The following is an 18,242-nucleotide window of genomic DNA, read 5'->3' on the forward strand; positions in this document are numbered from 1 at the left end:
AGTTGTCAAGCCAGAAACCAGGGAGGCATCATTGACACCTGCCCTTGCTAACACCCTAATTCCTCACCAAGTTCTGTTTATTTTTGCTTCTAAATAGATGTTTATTCTCTCTGTTCTCTCAATCTGTGTGGCTACCTCCCTATTTCAGCTTCCAATGCTTCTTGCTGAGATGCTTGCAATGGCCTATCCATCTTCCTATATTCCCTCTTGTCTATGTCTAACACATGGGAGGCACAATGACTCTTTCAAAATGTGAATCTGATCACTTATGCCCTTAATGTCTTCCCCCTTGCTTATTAAATAAAAACAAATTCCTAATGATAAGCCACACAGATTCTGAGGGTCTGCTGCCGTCCCCCTCCAACTCTCCAGCATGACATGTACACACTGTCTTCCTTTCTTGTTCTCTAGGCTGCAGCCACACTGTTCTTTCAGTTCCATGATTGAAATCTTCTTTGCTTCTTGCAATCCTTCTTCTTCTTCTACCCCTGCTCTTCCCTCTGCCTAGAATGTTCTTTACCAGCTCTCTACCTAGATAACACCTACTTGTTCTTCAGACCTCAGACCAAGTTCATTTTTTCAGCAAAATTCCTTTGCCCCCAAATGGTGTGTGTGTTCTTTTCTTCATGGTGCTAATCTTATTTAATAATTTTACAAGTATTGTTTCACTATTGGATTGCTCTCTGTCTCCCTCACTGGTTGGAAGTGCCTTGAAGGCACCAACCACGTCTGTTTTGTTTACTGCTGCATCCTCCTTTAACCAGCACAAGACCTGGAGAATAACTGGCACCCATTGATGTCTGTTGGATGGATAGATGGATGGATGAATAGATATGAAATGAAGAGGGACAGTGAGAAGCCCAGCCTACTGCCCATTTTTGTCCTCCACATTCATCTGAAAGGTGATCTTTTTTCTTCTTTGCACACTTAGCCATGTCTTTAGTATGCAGTGTGGGTGTTAAGCACTGGAAGACAAGTGATTCCTATAAACCTAAAAAGAGGCTGGCTAACAGGCTCATGATAGCAGTGAATAAAACTGGAGGAAAAAAAAACAGAGTTCTGATCACCACAGGAGACAGTGTGAAGAGCACTAACATGATGTCTACAAATGTGTTTCCAGGTACAACTTTGTCATACATTAGCTGCGTGACCCTAGAGAAATCTCTTTGCTTACTTAGTTTCTCCAAATGGTATTTTTTTTAAAAAGATGGAGATATAATGTTGTCTTTACCTTTAGAATTCCTGTTTGCTTATTAATGTTTCAGTTATTTCTATTATAGTATTTGAATTCATTACATAGAGCATTTCACATAGGTTATAAAAGGGAATTTTAAAACTAGAAAATGTATATAAAAAATAAGCATGGCTTTTAAAGTTCATTTGGCATTGTTTCCACACCAGGTACTAGTGTTTTGCTGCATTTTAAAATAGCAATTAAATGTTCCACCCCTTTTATTCACTGTAGCCATATATTTGCCACTCTATAGACTTTAAACTAACATGGAAGAAGCCATGTTACTTAATTATCAAAATTATTAATTTGTCTTTATCATAAAATGTTGCTGAGTAGAATTGGTTTATATACTACTATTCAGGGCTGCAGCATATCATCTATCTTCAATCATCAAAACACATTTTCTTTTTTTAAAAAATCAATAAACTATAAGCACCACAAGTTGAGCTTCATCTTCTTGCTGAATTCTATTTGTACACTTTCCAGAAATTACCTCTGAAAGGGAAGAAAAGCAAACTTCAGATCTGTGTTGAGTCTAATTAAGATAAGTACATTGGGTGACTTGGAATGAGACCCACACCACCAGGAAACTTCAGTTCATTTCCCAAGTGTAAATAAACACATCCACTTTGCTGTTAATAAAAGCAATGGCAGGGCAATAAAAAGCTTGGCTGACATGAATAAAGATGAAGTTGTGAATACTTAATGACAAAATGCCCCAGTTAAGAGACACAGACCTGGAATAAGTTAGTTGGAATACATGTGAATTTCCACCAGTGAGGGGCAGGACCTGTAAGTTTCACAGTAATGCTGAGCTTCAAATGTGTGAGTTCCATAAATTCACTTTCAAATAAGACTTTGGAGTTTATTTTAGATCTGGCATTTAAAATGCAGGAGAGATGCAATGCTCATGTATGGCGTACTTGGTGTTTCTTTATCAGGTGGTGGGTGAACATGGGTTGACAAGGAGGCCAAGTTGGAGATTTATAGAAATTCAACCCCCTTTTATATAAAGGTTAATTCCAAATGTACCATTTTAGAAACCTGTTTAAAAGTGTGCATATCCAGAAAGCAAATGAGGGATTTTATCTAACAGGAAGGAAGAGGATACAGGTGGTAACCGTATTTTGTTTAGGGCTCGTACAAATTTGTAGATTGGCAAACAGGTTTGTAAGCATCAGCTTACAAACTGATCTTTGGGCAAGTCCCTTCCCCACTAGGGGACTCAGTTTTCCAAGCAATACACTTTTTATTTTAAAATGGATGTCTTCCAAAGTACTTTCAGCTATAATGTTGTAGGATGCTATAAGATTATTTTAATGATTTCATGGAAGCATGAGTTGAAATTATTTCTGCCTCTGAGTTTTCATTAATAAAGATTTGCCTTCTGATTTGCACATGAGTATCTTGTAACTTTGGTTGGTGAAAGTCATTCCAGACAACTTGATCTACTCTAAGGCACCATTCAATCATTAATTCAACAAACACTTATTGAGTGCTAGGAACCATGTCTCCAACAAGTGTCAAGAGCTCCTCGACTGAAAACCAAGCTTAGAAATGAATGCTTTCAGTTGAATGTGGTCACTAGGGAGGCCCTCTCCATTCAGCAGATGATCCCTACAATCATCTTTATTTCAGTGTTTTCTAACTATATTGGTATTCCCAGTATTGATCTATATAACCAAAATAAAATTTACGTATGTCTAAGTCTTTGTTACAGCACCAAACTGGACAGACTTTTAACAGATTTATGGAGAATATTTGGAAGAGCCAACTGTATGATAGTACATGAAGCACCTGGAATTTACTTTGAGTGGCCTAAGAGTATACTGAGAGATAGGTGGCCCTTCTCAGAGGCAGCTAAAACTAAGGTTCAACGCGATGTCCTGACACCTGCCAATTAAGAAATAAATACATTAGGATACTGTGAGATAGAAAACAAATACTCATTTCAAGTATTAGTCCCAAATTCTAAGAACTGATCTGCAGTCAAGCTGTTTCTCAGTGAACAGCTCTATGTAGCATGATGAAGTGATAGCAAGAGTTTACTTATTTAAAGATGATTAACAATTCTCCCAAGTGGCCGGGCGTGGTGGCTCAGGCCTGTAATCCCAGCACTTTGGGAGGCCGAGGTGGGCAGATCACAAGGTCAGGAGTTCAAGACCAGCCTGACCAATATGGTGAAACCCTGTCTCTACTAAAAATACAAAAATCAGCTGGGCATGGTGGCACGCACCTGTAGTCCTAGCTACTAGGGAGGCTGAGGCAGGAAAATCACTTGAACCCAGGAGGTGGTGGCTGCAGTGAGCCAAGGTTGCACTACTGCACTCCAGCCTGGGTGACAGAGTGAGATTCTGTCTAAACAAAAAAACAAAACAAAAAAACAATTCTCCTAAGTAACACTGAAGGAGCCATCTACAAAAGTTACTTATTTATCTCTGTAAGTACTCTGTATTTATGTAAATATAAAACAAACATTTATTAGTAAGGGTACTATGTGGAAAGCAGAAGATTAGCAGTGCATTAAATATGATCTCAACTTTCTAGCCTGTAAGTTAGAGAGAAAAGATAGTGACGTAAAGAAGTATTCTAGATGTCCAATTTTTAATGGCAGAGTAATGATACTCCTGCTCCTTTTATGTCTTTGAAATCACCCAAAAACAACAAAGAAAGAGTAAATATAAATGTGCAATCCAGAATCTGGACACACACAAACACACACACACACATACATTACATTTGCAGGAAACAATTCATTGTTGAGGAATAACAACCTCTATTACAAGCAGCCTTATTTCTGCCAAGCTTTGTTTGAGAGGTGAAGCCAGCTGGACTTCTGGGTCGGGTAGGGACTTGGAGGACTTTTCTGTCTTACAAGAGGATTGTAAAATGCACCAATCAGTGCTCTGTAAAAACGCACCAATCAGCGCTCTGTGGCTAGCTAGAGGTTTGCAAAATGGACCAATCAGCACTCTGTAAAATGGACCAATCAACAGGACATGGGCGGGGACTAACAAGAGAATAAAAGCTGGCCATCCCAGCCAGCAGGGCAACCTTCTGGGGTCCCCTTCCACAATGTGGAAGCTTTGTTCTTTTGCTCTTCACAATAAATCTTGCTGCTGGTCACTCTTTGGGTCCGTGCCACCTTTAAGAGCTGCAACACTCACCACGAAGGTCCACAGCTTCATTCTTGAAGTCAGCAAGACCACAAACCCACCAGAAGGAACCAACTCTGGACACATGTTGACTAGGTAGAAGTTTGAATCCTAAAACAATTCACCCATGTGTACAAAACCCCGAGTAATAAGAAACCAGGGACAATTCCTGCTGGCCTAAAACACAGTCCTGGGCTGGGCGAGGTGGGTCACGCCTGTAATCCCAGCACTTTGGGAGGCCGAGGTGGGCAGATCACGAGGTCAGGAGATCGAGACCATACTGGCTAACACAGCGAAACCCTGTGTCTACTAAAAATACAAAAAATTAGCCAGGCGTGGTGGTGGGCGCCTGTAGTCCCGGCTACTCGGGAGGCTGAGGCAGGAGAATGGCGTGAACCCAGGAGGCAGAGCTTGCAGTGAGCCGAGATTGTGCCACTGCACTCCAGCCTGGGGGACAGAGCAACACTCTGTCTCAAAAAAAAAACAACACAGTCCTAATCTCCCCCACTGAAACTTCCTAAAAACAGCTAGTCCAGAAGAAACTTTTCACATTTGAAACTGAGTAGGAATTTTTTGTAAGAAAAGATTACACAAAAGTGTCATAAGAAAAAAAAATGGGTGAAGAATCTGGAAGAATAAATGACAAAGAACCTTCATTAGAAAACATGAAAGCAGATGAAAATTATAATCAACATACTGCCATGAATTTTTAAAACTGGAAACAATTACAACTAACAAACAAGAGCACAAGGCAAAAACAAAGAGCTAGGAAAGCTATGATATTATAAGGAAATGATATATTAACTGGTAGAACTCAGGAAAGAATTAAAACGGATAAATCATTATTAAAAAGGGTTATATTGCGGTGGCTCACACCTGTAATCCCAGCACTTGGGGAGGCCGAGGCGGGCAGACCATGAGGTCAGGAGATCAAGACCATCCTGGCCAACACAGTGAAGCCCATCTGTACTAAAAATACAAAAAATTAGCTAGGCGTGGTGGCAGGTGCCTGTAGTCCCAGCTACTCAGGAGGCTGAGCCAGGAGAATGGCGTGAACCCGGGAGGTGGAGCTTGCAGTGAGCCGAGATCGTGCTACTGCACTCCAACAGGGGCAACAGAGTGAGACGCCATCTGAAAATAAATAAATAAATAAATAAGATACAAAAATTTGCTGGGTGTGGTGGCAGTTGCCTGTAATCCCAGCTACTTGGGAGGCTGAGGCAGGAGCAGTGCTTGAACCCAGGAGGTGGAGATTGCAGTGAATCGAGATCGCACCACTGCACTCCAGCCTGGGTGACAGAGCAAGACTCCATCTCAAAAAAAAAAAAAAAATCAAGTGATTTCAGATTTGTCTGCTTCAACCTAAGAAGTGTCCCACTAGAAAAATGCCTACAAAGATTTTTGAGGAATAAAATATGACTCAAGAGTTTTAAACTCAGCCAAACTGTCATTCACATATAAAACCTATAGATAAATATATTTCCCATGAGACTTTTCTGAAGAAACTACAAGAGAAAACTCACTTAATCAATGATAAATGGAGAAACTACACTGAAATAACAGACATTGAACATTTAATCCACTTTATTTGGCTACAACTAAAGTAAACATAGAGATAAAGACTATATAAACAAATGGAAATGGGAGTGGGAGTCCAGCACAGTGGCTAGCTCCTGTAATTCCAGTTGCTCTGGAGGCCGAGGCAGGAAGATCACTTGAGACCAGAGGTTCAAGACCAGCCTAGGCAACATAGCAAGACCCCTATCTCAAAAAGAAAAAAAAAATTTTTTTTAACTAGCCAGGTGTGGTTGTGCGTACCTGTAGTCCCAGTTACTTGGGATGATAAGGTCAGGGGATAACTTGACCCCAGGAGTTTCAGGCTGAAGTTAGGTATAATCACACTACTGCATTCCATCCTGGGCAACAGACTAAGAACCTCCTCTCTTAAAAAAATAAGATAAAATAAAATAAATGGTATACACTCTGACCACATAAAAAATGATTAAAAAATAAGATTGGGAGACACAAAAAAGGTAGTTACATAATATAGTAATTTTCTCATTATTTATAAGCTAGAAAATTAAGAAATAGTGGTAATAAAGTTATAAGTATACATAAGGCTATAAAAGTACATGTTAAAAATATACATAAGTAATCCAAAAACTAAACGGAAAGCAGAGGAAATACACTGATTTCAATATTGAGGAAAAATACAAACACAGAAGAGAACAGTGACAACAAAAATTTCACCCATAGAGATTATATGGAAAAAAAATTTTGGCCAGGCAAGGTGGCTCACTCCTGTAAATCCAGCACTTTGGGAGGCCAAGGTGGGTGGATCACGAGGTCAAGAGATCGAAACCGTCCTGGCCCAAATGGTGAAAACCCTTCTCTACTAAAAATACAGAAATTAGCTGGGCGTGGTGGCAGGTATCTGTAGTCCCAGCTACTCGGGAGGCTGAGGCAGGAGAATCGCTTGAATCCAGGAGGCGGAGGTTGCAGTGAGCCGAGATCGCGCCATTGCACTCCAGACTGGGCGACAGAGCCAGACTCCATCTCAAAAAAAAAAATTAAGCACTAAAAACAGAATTAACATAAAATATAATGACAGAACAAAGTTGAAGTCTATCTTTATAGCAGCAAATGATTTGATGAAATACATTTACTAAAAGAAAATGATCCAAGCAATGAAGCACCACATAGCAGTTTTTGAAAAATAGCTATCAAAATCCCAGCTGCCTTTCTTGCTGAAATTGAAAACCCAACCCTAAAATTCATTTGGACATGTAAAAAACTCACAATTGCCAAAAACAGTCTTAGAAAAAAAATGAACAAATTTAGAGGACTCATAGTTCCTGATGTTGATACTTACCACAGGGCCACAGTAATCAAGACAGTATGGTACTGGCTTAAAGGCAGAAATATAAAACAGTGAAACTAAATTGAGAGTCCAGATATAATCCCCTACTTCATGATCAACAGATTTTTAACAAGGGTGCTAACACATTTCAATAAGAAAAGAATAGTCTTTTTGACAAATGGTGCCAGTACAACTGACTGTCCACATAAAAATAACTAAAGATGGATCCCTACTTTACAAAAAAAAATTAACTCTAAGTGGATCAAAGATCTAAATGTAAGGGCCAAAACTACAAAGCTTTTAGAAGAAAAGGTAGGAGTAAATCTTTCTGATCTTGGATTAGGTAATTACTTATTAGATATAATACTAAAAGCATAAGAGACAAAAAAAGTTAAATTTGACTTGAACAAAGTTAAAAAATTTTGTGCTTCATAAGGCATCACCATAAAAGTGAAAAGGTAGCCCACAGAATGGGAGAAAATATTTGCAAACATTTGTAAATATCTGCTAAAAGACTTCTATCAAGAATATATAAAGAACTCTTACAACTAAACAATAAAAGGACAATTAGCCCAACTTTTAAAATGAGGAAATGATCTGAGATTTGAATAGCAACTTCTTTCAAAGGAGATATACAAATGTCCCATAAGCAAATGAAAAAAAAATGTTCCACGTCATTAGTCTTTGGGAGACTGCAAGGCAAAACCACAATAAGATACCACTTCTCACCTACTAGAATGGCTAAAATCAGAAGATGGACAATAACATCTGTTGGTGAGGATGTAGAGAAATTAGAACCCTCCTACATTGCTGGTGGGCATTTTAAAATGGCGCAGCCACTTGCCAAACAGCTTGGTAAAACCTCAAAAACACTAAATATAGAATTATAATTAGACCCAGCAATTTCACTCTTAAGATATCTGTCTTAATTCTTTCAGGCTGCTATAATAAAAAGTCTTAAACTGGGTAGCTTATAAATAACAGAAATTTATTTTCTCACACTGCTGGATACTGGGGAGTTCAAGATCAAGGCTCTGGCAAATTTGGTGTCTAGTGAGGCCCAATTTTCTGCTTCATAGACGTTTGTCTTTGTGCCATCATCTTGCACAGCAGAAAGGACAAGGCAACTTTGTGAGACCTCTTTTATAAGGGTAGTAATCCCATTCATGAGGACTCTGTGCTGGAGACCTAATCACCTTTCAAAAGCCCTACCTCCAAATCCCAACATTTGTGGTTAGATTTCAACATACAAATTTTGGGGGAACAAAAACATTCAAACTATAGCAGTATCCAAGATAAATAAAAACATATGTCCTACCAAAAATTTGTACATAAATATTCACAGCAACATTATTCGTGATAGCCAAAAAGTAGAAACAACCAAAATCTTCATCACATGATGAACTGATAAACAAAATGTTATATTCCTACCATGAAATATTATTCAGCCATAGAAAGAAATGAAGTACTGATACATGCTACAACATGAATGAACCTTCAAAATATTACGCTAGTGTTTTAAAGAAACTAGAAACAAAAGGCCATAGATCATATCTCATTAATAAGAAATGCCCAGAACAGGCAAATGTATAGAAACAGAAAGTATTTTCATGGTTGCCAGAGACTTGGGGGAGGGATGACTGGGAGTGGTTTTTCATGGCTATGAGCCTTCTTTTGGAGGTGATGAAAATATTCTGGAATTAGATAGTGGTGATGGTCTGCACACTCTGTAAATATATCTTTAAAAACCCTGAATTGATCACATTGAAAGGGTGAATTTTATGGCATGTGAATAACTTCTAAATGAAGCTGTTATTTTTTAAAATGCGAGAGAAGAAGGAGGTGTTTTGACATGATCATCAAAATACATATAATAAAGGAAAAAAACAAGGTGATACAGTATGTGTAATATAGTACCACATGTGTAAAAACTAGATAAATAGGCAGAGATACAGATTATATATAGATAGGGAGAGAAACAGAGATTTACTGGCAGGTGTGGGAGGGCAACCAACATTTTATTCTGTACCCTTTTATGCTTTTTGTTGTTTGAACTATGTCCAGGTGTTATATCTATTAAAATAGTATGAATTCAATGGCTTACTCTAAGGAAGACCATGATCACCAGCATATGAGAGGCAGATAAAACGCTATCCACAGCAAGATGAACACCCACACAGCAGGGAGAACATGGGAGGATTCAAGGTGGTAAAGGTGGTAAGAAAATTTAATACAAGTCTAGGCCTGGTGTGGCGGCTCACACCTGTAATCCCTGCACTTTGGGAGGCTGAGGCGGGCAGATGACCTGAGGTCAGGAGCCAAGACCAGCCTGGCCAACATGATGAACCCCGTCTCTACTAAAAATACAAAAAAAGTAGCCGGACGTGGTGTTGCATAACTGTAGTCCCAGCTACTTGGGAGGCTGAGGCAGGAGAACCACTTCAACCTGGGTGGCAGAGGTTGCAGTAAGCCACAATCGCGCCATTGCACTCCAGCCTGGGTGACAGAGTGAGACTCCATCTCAATTAAAAAAAAAAAAAAAAGAAAAAGAAAAATTAAAGAAAAGAAAATTTAATACAAGTGTAGAAAGATCTGGCCAGGCACGGTGGCTCACGCCTGTAATCCCAGCACTTTGGGATGCCGAGGTGGGCAGATCACAAGGTCAGGAGATCAAGACCCTCCTGGCTAACATGAGGAAACACTGTCTCTACTAAAAATAAAAATTAAAAAATAAAAAATAGCTCGGCGTGGTGGCGGGCACCTGTAGTCCCAGCTACTTGGAAGACTGAGGCAGGAGAATGGCGTGAACCCGGGAGGGGGAGCTTGCAGTGAGCCGAGATCTCGCCACTGCACTCCAGCCTGGGCGACAGAGTGAGACTCCATCAAAAAAAAAAAAACCCTCATTGGGGACTGTAAATGCCAAATTGATGTTGCAGAAAATTGAATTAGTAATGTGAAAAACAACTAGAAAATCATTCTCAGATTTAAAAGGAAGTGATCATTAGACTAGAATGATAAAAAGATTTATAAAAGATCATGGAACAGTGTTCTGACATATACATGATTGAGATTCCTAAAAAGCATACCATAACAAATAAGAAAATAATCATCTAAAACATAATAAAAGAAAATTTCCTTTAGATCAGTAATTCTCAAAATATAGTCTTCAAACGTTTGTGGGTCCCGGGACACTTTGAGAGAGTATATAAAGTCAAAACTATTTTCATAATAATATGATGACATTATTTGCCTTTTTTCACTGTTTTGGTAGTTACAGTCATAGCACAAAAGCCATAGTAGATAAAACTCTAGCACCTTAGCTCAAATCAAGGCAGTAGCACCAAACTGCATTTGTGGCCATTATATTCTTTACCCCATGCACTTATGTTTTTAAAAATGCCAGTTTCATTTAAGAATGTCCTCATTTAAACAGTGAAACTATTAATTTTATCACATTTTAGCCTATGCAAACAAGCATTTTATATTCTGAGTGATGATTATAGTATGGTATTCAGCCTCCAAGCCAATACAGGGAATCTCTTCTCCTAGGATTCACACTCTTGTATAGGCTTCTCTCACACTGACCAGGGATGACCTATGTAACCAACAGAATATTGCAAAAATAATGGTGTGTGACTTCCAAGACTAAGTTATAAAAGATAACTTTTAACTTTTCTCTCTTAGTTTGCTTCCTCTGGAGAAGCCAGCTGCCAGGTTATAAAGACCCTTAAGCAGCCCCACGCAGAGGTTTCCATGAGAGGAATTGAGGTCTATCACCAATAACCGGCATTAACTTGCCAGGTACATGAATGAGCCATCTTAGAAATGGATCTTCTAGCCCCAGTCAACGCTTATGATGAAACTGTGCGAGATAATAAATGTTTATGTTTGTGTTAAGTTGCTAAATTTGGGGGTAATTTGTTATACCCTAAAGTCCTATACCACATAGCATAGTACAATGGTTGCTCCATTAGTGTGCAAGAAAGGTTAATTTCTTGCTCACACTACAGGCTTTTGATGACACAGCATCCACTTTGGAAATTTGCAGTCATCATAGCAGAGGGGAAGGAGGGAAAGCATGATTTGGTTTCAGACTTTCATCTGGAAGTGACCCATGAGTCTCCTGTTTATAATGGGGTTATTTTTTAGGTGAATTAATTGCCAGTGGAATCAGCCACTTCCTTCATGAAATAGCATTTTTACTGACAAACTATGGGTGTTCATATATGGGCATGTTGCAGACATTTTTCTCAAAAATGAACAAAGTGAATCTGTCACTTCAAGGGCAACTGACAGCATTTGTTGCAAATGATAAAATTTGGGCTTTTAAAGGAAAATTAAAATTTTGGAAAATGTATATCTGCCACCATGACAGTTTTCCAATATGTAAGGTTTTTCTGATAAAATAATGGCAATATTAAACAATGTGACTTTTCTAACATAGTATAATGAGATGTGTCAACTTTCAGAAGATCTATAAAGTTCGGTAAATCAATATTTTCCAAATGACCAATGCATCCATTCTAAATGCAAGATAGAGCAATGGATTTTAATGTAACACAGGACAAACAGATCATTAATATGATTTTCACAGTTCACGTTGCAACTCACCTTTAAGAAACTACTACTTGCCAGGTTTTGGCGAAATATCAAAGAAAAATATCCATAATCATCCAAAAAGGCTTTTAAAATATCCCCCTCTCTTCTCTAATTACATAGCTGGGTGATGCTGGGTTTTCTTCATATGCTTCAGTCAAAACAATGTCATGCAGCAAAGTGGATGGAGAAGCAGACATAAGAATTTCACCATTTTTTATATAGTCCCTCTTAAAGAGATTTGCAATAATAAAAAACAATGCCACTCATTTCATTTTATTTTGTTTGGGAACATATAGCCCGTTTTCATAATGGGCTAAGATATAATGGGTTTTTTTAGGTGAATTAAGAAATAAGTATTTTAAAATTCTCGGTTTTAATTTTTAATATGGCAAATACTGATAGATATATCACACACAAACAAAAGCTTGGAGAGGTAGACCCTTTAAACTTGAGACCATAAAGTTTGAAAACAACTGCCTTGGCCAAAGAAAAAGACCTGTGTATGCCTAAAGGAAAAGTTTACCGTATCTGTTACTCAGAATGGGCTTGGTTATGCTGTGGTAACAAATGCCTCCAAAATCACAATGTCTTACAACAAGAAAGGTTTATTTATTGCTCAAACTATAGGCTCTTAAGGAAACAGTATCCACTTTGGAAATTTGCAGTCATAATGGCAGAGGGGAAGGAAGGAAAAGCATGATTTGGTTTCAGACTTTCACCTGGAAGTGACACGTGTCTCCTGTTCACATGTCATTGAATAAGATAAGTCACAAGGCCAAACTTGACTTTGCATGAAAGGGCACTAGTTAGATATGGTGAATTGTAATGGGGTCTATCATACCACATTCCAGGCAAAAGTCAATTTGAAGAACCCACATCATAGACACATCATAAAAAAAAATTAATGACAGAAATAAAATAATACAAATATACATGCAGAGGGAGAAAAGATTGCAAGAAAGAGAGAAGGAAAGAATAAAAGAAAAAAGGAAGGAAAGAACACAGGGAGGGAGGGAAGGAAGGAAAGAAGGAGAAAGGAAGGGAAGGGGAGTGGAAGGTGGGGAGGGAAGGGAAAGGAAAAGGAAATGAAGGTGGGGAGGGGGAAGAAGAGGAAGAAAGAGGGGGAAGGGGGTGAAAAGCGGGAGTATGTTGGGGAGGTGGGTGGAGAAGGGAAAGAGAAGGGAAGGGAAGATCAAACTGTGCTCAGTCTTCTCTGCAACTTTAAATGCCAAACTACAATGGATAGCTACAGCGTTTTAAGGGTAAAATCATGTGACCCAAAAATTGTGTTGGTCAGATTTCAAAGCAGTAGAAAGCCATTTGAGATGTTTAAGGATTTAGAAATATACCACCCTTGAATACAACCTCAAAGGTATTTTCTAAATGACTGAAAAATTAACATTAAAAGCTGAGAAATGAGAAAGCTGTGTTATGAATAAAATGTCAGTGAGCCCTGAAACCAGATAAACTAAAATAACGCTAAATATTTATTTGTCATATATCTGAGCATAAAATGGAAGGCAAATAAGAAAAATTATTTTTGCAAAGGTGTATTACTCTGTTCTCATGCTGCTAATAAAGATATACCCGAGACTGGGTAATTCATAAAGGAAAGAGGTTTAATTGATTCACAGCTGGGGAAGCCTCAGAAAACTAACAATCACAGCTGAAAGGGAACCAAGCATGCTCTTCTTCACGTGGCAGCAGGAAGCAGAAGTGCCAAGCAAAAGAGGGAAAAGCCCAACCATCAGATTTCATGAGAACTCACTCACTATCTCTAGAATAGCATGACGGTAACCTGCCCCATGACTCAATTACCTCCCACCAGGTCCCTCCCATGACAAATGGGGATTATGGGAACTAGAATTCAAGATGAGATTTGGGTGGGGAAACAGCCAAACTATATCAAAAAGAAATAGTATATAAAAAGTGACAGCTTAATAATAGCAGTTGGCAAGGCACAGTGGTTCACACCTGTAATCCCAACACTTTGGGAGGCCGAGGTGGGCGGATCACGAGGTCAGGAGTTCAAGACCAACCTGGCCAATATGGTGAAACCCCATACTAAAAAATACAAAAATTAGCTGGGTGTGGTGGCACCCGCCTGTGGTCCTAGCTACTCAGGAGGCTGAAGCAGGAGACTCACCTGAACCCAGAAGGTGGAGGTTGCAGTGAGCTGAAATGGCACCAGTGCACTCCAGCCTGGGTGACAGAATGAGACTCCATCTCAAAAAAAATAAAATAAAATAATAATAATAATAAATAAATAACAGCAATCAAGAAATTTCAGATATCTTTCAGATAAACAAAGACTATGAAGTGGGAATTGAATGAGATACAGTTTTAAAATTTCTGTTTCTGAAATCAAATGATATTACTTCCCTCTTGAGTCTGATAATTGGGGAAATATAGGCTAAAATCTTTAAAATTTTTCAATGTCGTTAATAATCAAAATAAAGATTACATATATATCTTTCAAATAATATAAAACATTAAAACAATGAAACCCTTTAATAAAGATACAAGAAAAAAGCTTAGCACAGAGAACAAAAAAAGTAACGTTTCATAATTGTTTGTGGAGAACAAATTTATTATCTGAATTTTAAGCCCTTTAAAATGCCTTTTAAGATTTTTAATTTGGAAAAATCACAAAAGAAAAGAGACCAGACAGAGAATAAGAATTATCAAAATAAAAATAAATGTTGAAAAAAATTGTTTAAGCGGAGATAAAAAACAACTTCAGGTAAATTGAAATATTATATTATACTTCAATGCATGCAACAAATTCTTTCCTTTTAACATAAAAGATTGAAAAAGCTGTCTAAATTTTTTTAAGTGACATTATAAATCATTGAAAGCAACTACACATATTTGTGGAATCTTAAGGCGGAAAAGTCCTTTGAAAGCCTGACACCTAAGGGAAAGATTTGAACACAGAAATTCTTTTTTTTTGTTGTTTAGAATATAATAATATGTAGCTAATTTTTTTTTTAATTATTATTATACTTTAGGTTTTATGGTACATGTGCGCAATGTGCAGGTTAGTTACATATATATACATGTGCCATCCCAAACAACATTAAAAGACAACATAAAATACTCGCAAAGTATATGAAAAAGAATTAAAATGAACACCCAAAAGAAAATTAAGCAATGGATATAAACAGATAATTTGCACACATAAAATATTGCTAGATTTTACTAGTGATCAAAGCAAATTCAAAAAAAATCAGTTATTATTTCCTTGTTAGATTGGCAAAAATGAAAAAAGTGATAATGTTCATTACTGGTGAAGGCGTGAGAAAACACAAACAGACTCATACACAGCTAGTGGGAGTATCAATTGTTAAATTGTTACCACCTTTCTAACAGGCACTTTGATCTTTAAAATAGACCTTAAAATCTCCAAAAATGTACTTAAATTTTGACCCAAGAATCCAATTTTTAGAACACTATTGTAAGAAAATAATAATCCAAGTGTACAGTGATACTTATACTTGAACGTTTATCACAGACGAACTTATAATTTTGAAAAGTTGAATACTACTGGAATATTCAAAAGATGAGTTTTATAAATTAATTACACTATCATCTACACGATGAACTATTATTTAGGTGCTAAAATAAACGTGAAGTCTTACATTTGTTTACCTCAAATTATGCTCTCTTACAAGTGGAAAAAGGTGAGTAAGGAGATTGAAACAGTAATTAACAATGTCCCATAAAACAAAAACCAGGACCTAATGGCTTCATGAGTGAATTCTATCAAATGTTTAAAAAAGAATGAATACCAATCCTTTTCAAATTGTTTCAAAACACTGAACAGGAGAATCATTTTCAAACTCATTTTAAAAGGCCAGCATTACCCTCATACCAAAGCCAGATAAAGATGTTACAGGAAAAGAAAATTATAGTCCAATATCACTGGCGAGCACAGATGCAAAAATATTCAATAAAATACTAACAAACTGAATGCAACACAACATTAAAAGGACCATAAACCATGATCAAGTGGGTGGGATTTATCCCTGAATGCAAGCATGGTTCAACATAAACAAATCAATATATGTGATATACCATATTAACAGAATGAAGGATAAAAATCATACGACAGTGTCAATAGATGCAGACAAAGCATTTGACAAAATTCAACATTCTTTCATGATAAAATTAGAAATAGAAAGAACATACCTTAACATAATAAAGGGCATCTATGAAATGCTCACTGCTAACATCATACTCAACAATTAAAAGCTTAAAAGTTTTCCTCTAAGATCAGGAAAAAGAAAAGGGTGGTCACTCTTGCCAGTTCTATTCAATGTAGTACCGGAAGACCTAGTCAAATAAAAGGCAACCAAATTGGACAAGAAGAAGTTACATTGTCTGTCTTTGAGGATGACGTGATCTTATAATAGAAATCCCTAAAGACTCAGCAAAAAAATAAAAACTGTTAGAACTCATAAATGAATTCAGTGAGGTTGAAAAATTCAAATCAGTTGCAAAAATCAGTTGCATTTCTACATACTGACAACAAATTATCCAAAAAGGAAATTAAGAAAGCAATCCCACTTAGAATAGCATCAAAAATATGAAATACATAGGATTAAATTTAATCAAAAAGGTGAAAGACCTATATACTAAAAACTATAAAACACTGATGAGAAAAATTGAAGAAGGCATATATAAATGGAAAGCTATCCCATGTTCATGTATCAGAAGAATTAATAATGTCAAAATGTCCCTACTACCCAAAGCAATCTACAGATTCAACATAATCCCTGTCATTCCAATGGCGTTTTTCACAGAAATGAAAAAACAATTTTAAAATTTATATTGAAAAACAGAAGATCCCCAAATAGCTAAAGTGATATTGAACAGGAACAAAAAAGCCCGAAGGATCACACTTCTCGATTTCAACCTATATATTTCAAAGCTGGGCATGGTGGTGTGCATTTGTTATTCTAGTGACTCAGGAGGCTGAGGTGGGAGGCTCAATTGAGCCCAGGAGTTTAAGGCCAGCCTGAGGAACACAGAACCCCAACCCTTTTTTAAAAACTATATTACAAAACTATAGTAATCAAAACAGTATGATATTGGCATAAAAACAGATACATAGACCAATGAAACAAAATAGAAATCCCAGATATAAACCCATGCACATAAGGTCAATCAAGCTTCAACAAAGGTGCCAAAAATACACAATGGGGAAAGGATAATCTCTTCAATAAACAGTATTGGGAAAACTGAATATCTACAAGTATAAAAATGAAATTGGACCCTTATCTTACACTGTACAGAAAAATTAACTCAAAATGGATTAAAGACAACATATGATCTGAAGCCATAAAACTCCCAGAAGAAAACATAAGAACTTGGTTCTATCCCTCTCCTCCTCTGTCTGTTCTACCTTCTGGGTAACTGCAAGCAGTTCCTTTACTTCAATACCCTCTGAATGTCAATGACCACCTCAGTGAGCCTCAATATGCTTCAGACTCATAGATCCAAGCATATCCTTGGCATCTCACATTTGATATGGTCCAAAAAATTATTTCTTTAACCTCTCAGTAAATGATAAATCTGTCAAACCAATAATTTTAACCAAAAGTCTAGGATTTGTCCTTGATTCCTCTATTTCCTATATATCTACAGAAGAAGTTATTTGAGGGCTCTACCTCCAAACTCCCTCTCCCTTAGTCCCCCTTCCTCCTTCTTCAGGGCTGTTGCCTGAGTCTTTATCCTGCCAAATGAGCCCTGCATGACAAATACCCTCTCCCTCCACCACTATGATCTAATATCAGGACTTTTCACTTGCTACTACTTCTGCCTGGAGCATTCTATACCTGACAACTTAATTGCTGGCTTCTTTCTGTCATTTATGTCTAGGATGTATTACTGCCTCCTTTGAGACATCTTTCCTGAACTCATTCTCCTCTGTAGATATTCTCTATCCTATCACTGTTTTATTTTATTTATCTGAAATCACTATATTTACTTACATTTTTATTTGCTTATTGTACGTCTTTCTCCTATTGAATGTAAGATCCTTGACAACAGGAATCTTGTATTTCCTTTCACTATCATGGCACCTTGACACAGAATAGGGAATGAATGAGTGAATGAATTATTTCATTAATGCCTCAAATTACATATGTTAAGAAACTTATGTTAGAACGTTTTGGATTTATAGAAAAACGTTTTGGATTTACAGAGAGTTCCTATATACTCCACACCCAGTTTCCCCCATTATTAATATCTTAATTAGTATGGTACGGTTGTTAAAATTAATAAACCAACACTGATATAGTGTTGTTTTGTTTTGTTTTGTTTTTTGAGACGGAGTCTTGCTCTGCCACCCAGGTTGGAGTGCAGTGGCGTGATCTCGGCTCACTGCAAG

The 18,242-nt window shown here is 37.3% G+C and overlaps 1 long non-coding RNA gene across 2 annotated transcripts in view; it reads right to left on the minus strand.

Moving 5' to 3' along the window:
* LOC129050582 (uncharacterized) overlaps nucleotides 1–17,937 on the minus strand; it is a 67,849-nt gene extending 49,912 nt beyond the window's left edge. For both annotated transcript variants that reach the window (XR_008514261.1, XR_008514260.1), the window contains exon 1: nucleotides 17,845–17,937. This is a non-coding gene — a long non-coding RNA (uncharacterized LOC129050582). The remainder of the gene's footprint in view (nucleotides 1–17,844) is intronic.
* Between the last annotated feature and the right edge of the window lie 305 nt (nucleotides 17,938–18,242).

The sequence above is a fragment of the Pongo abelii genome, chromosome 16, assembly GCF_028885655.2.
Source record: "Pongo abelii isolate AG06213 chromosome 16, NHGRI_mPonAbe1-v2.0_pri, whole genome shotgun sequence".
Lineage (NCBI taxonomy): Eukaryota > Metazoa > Chordata > Mammalia > Primates > Hominidae > Pongo > Pongo abelii.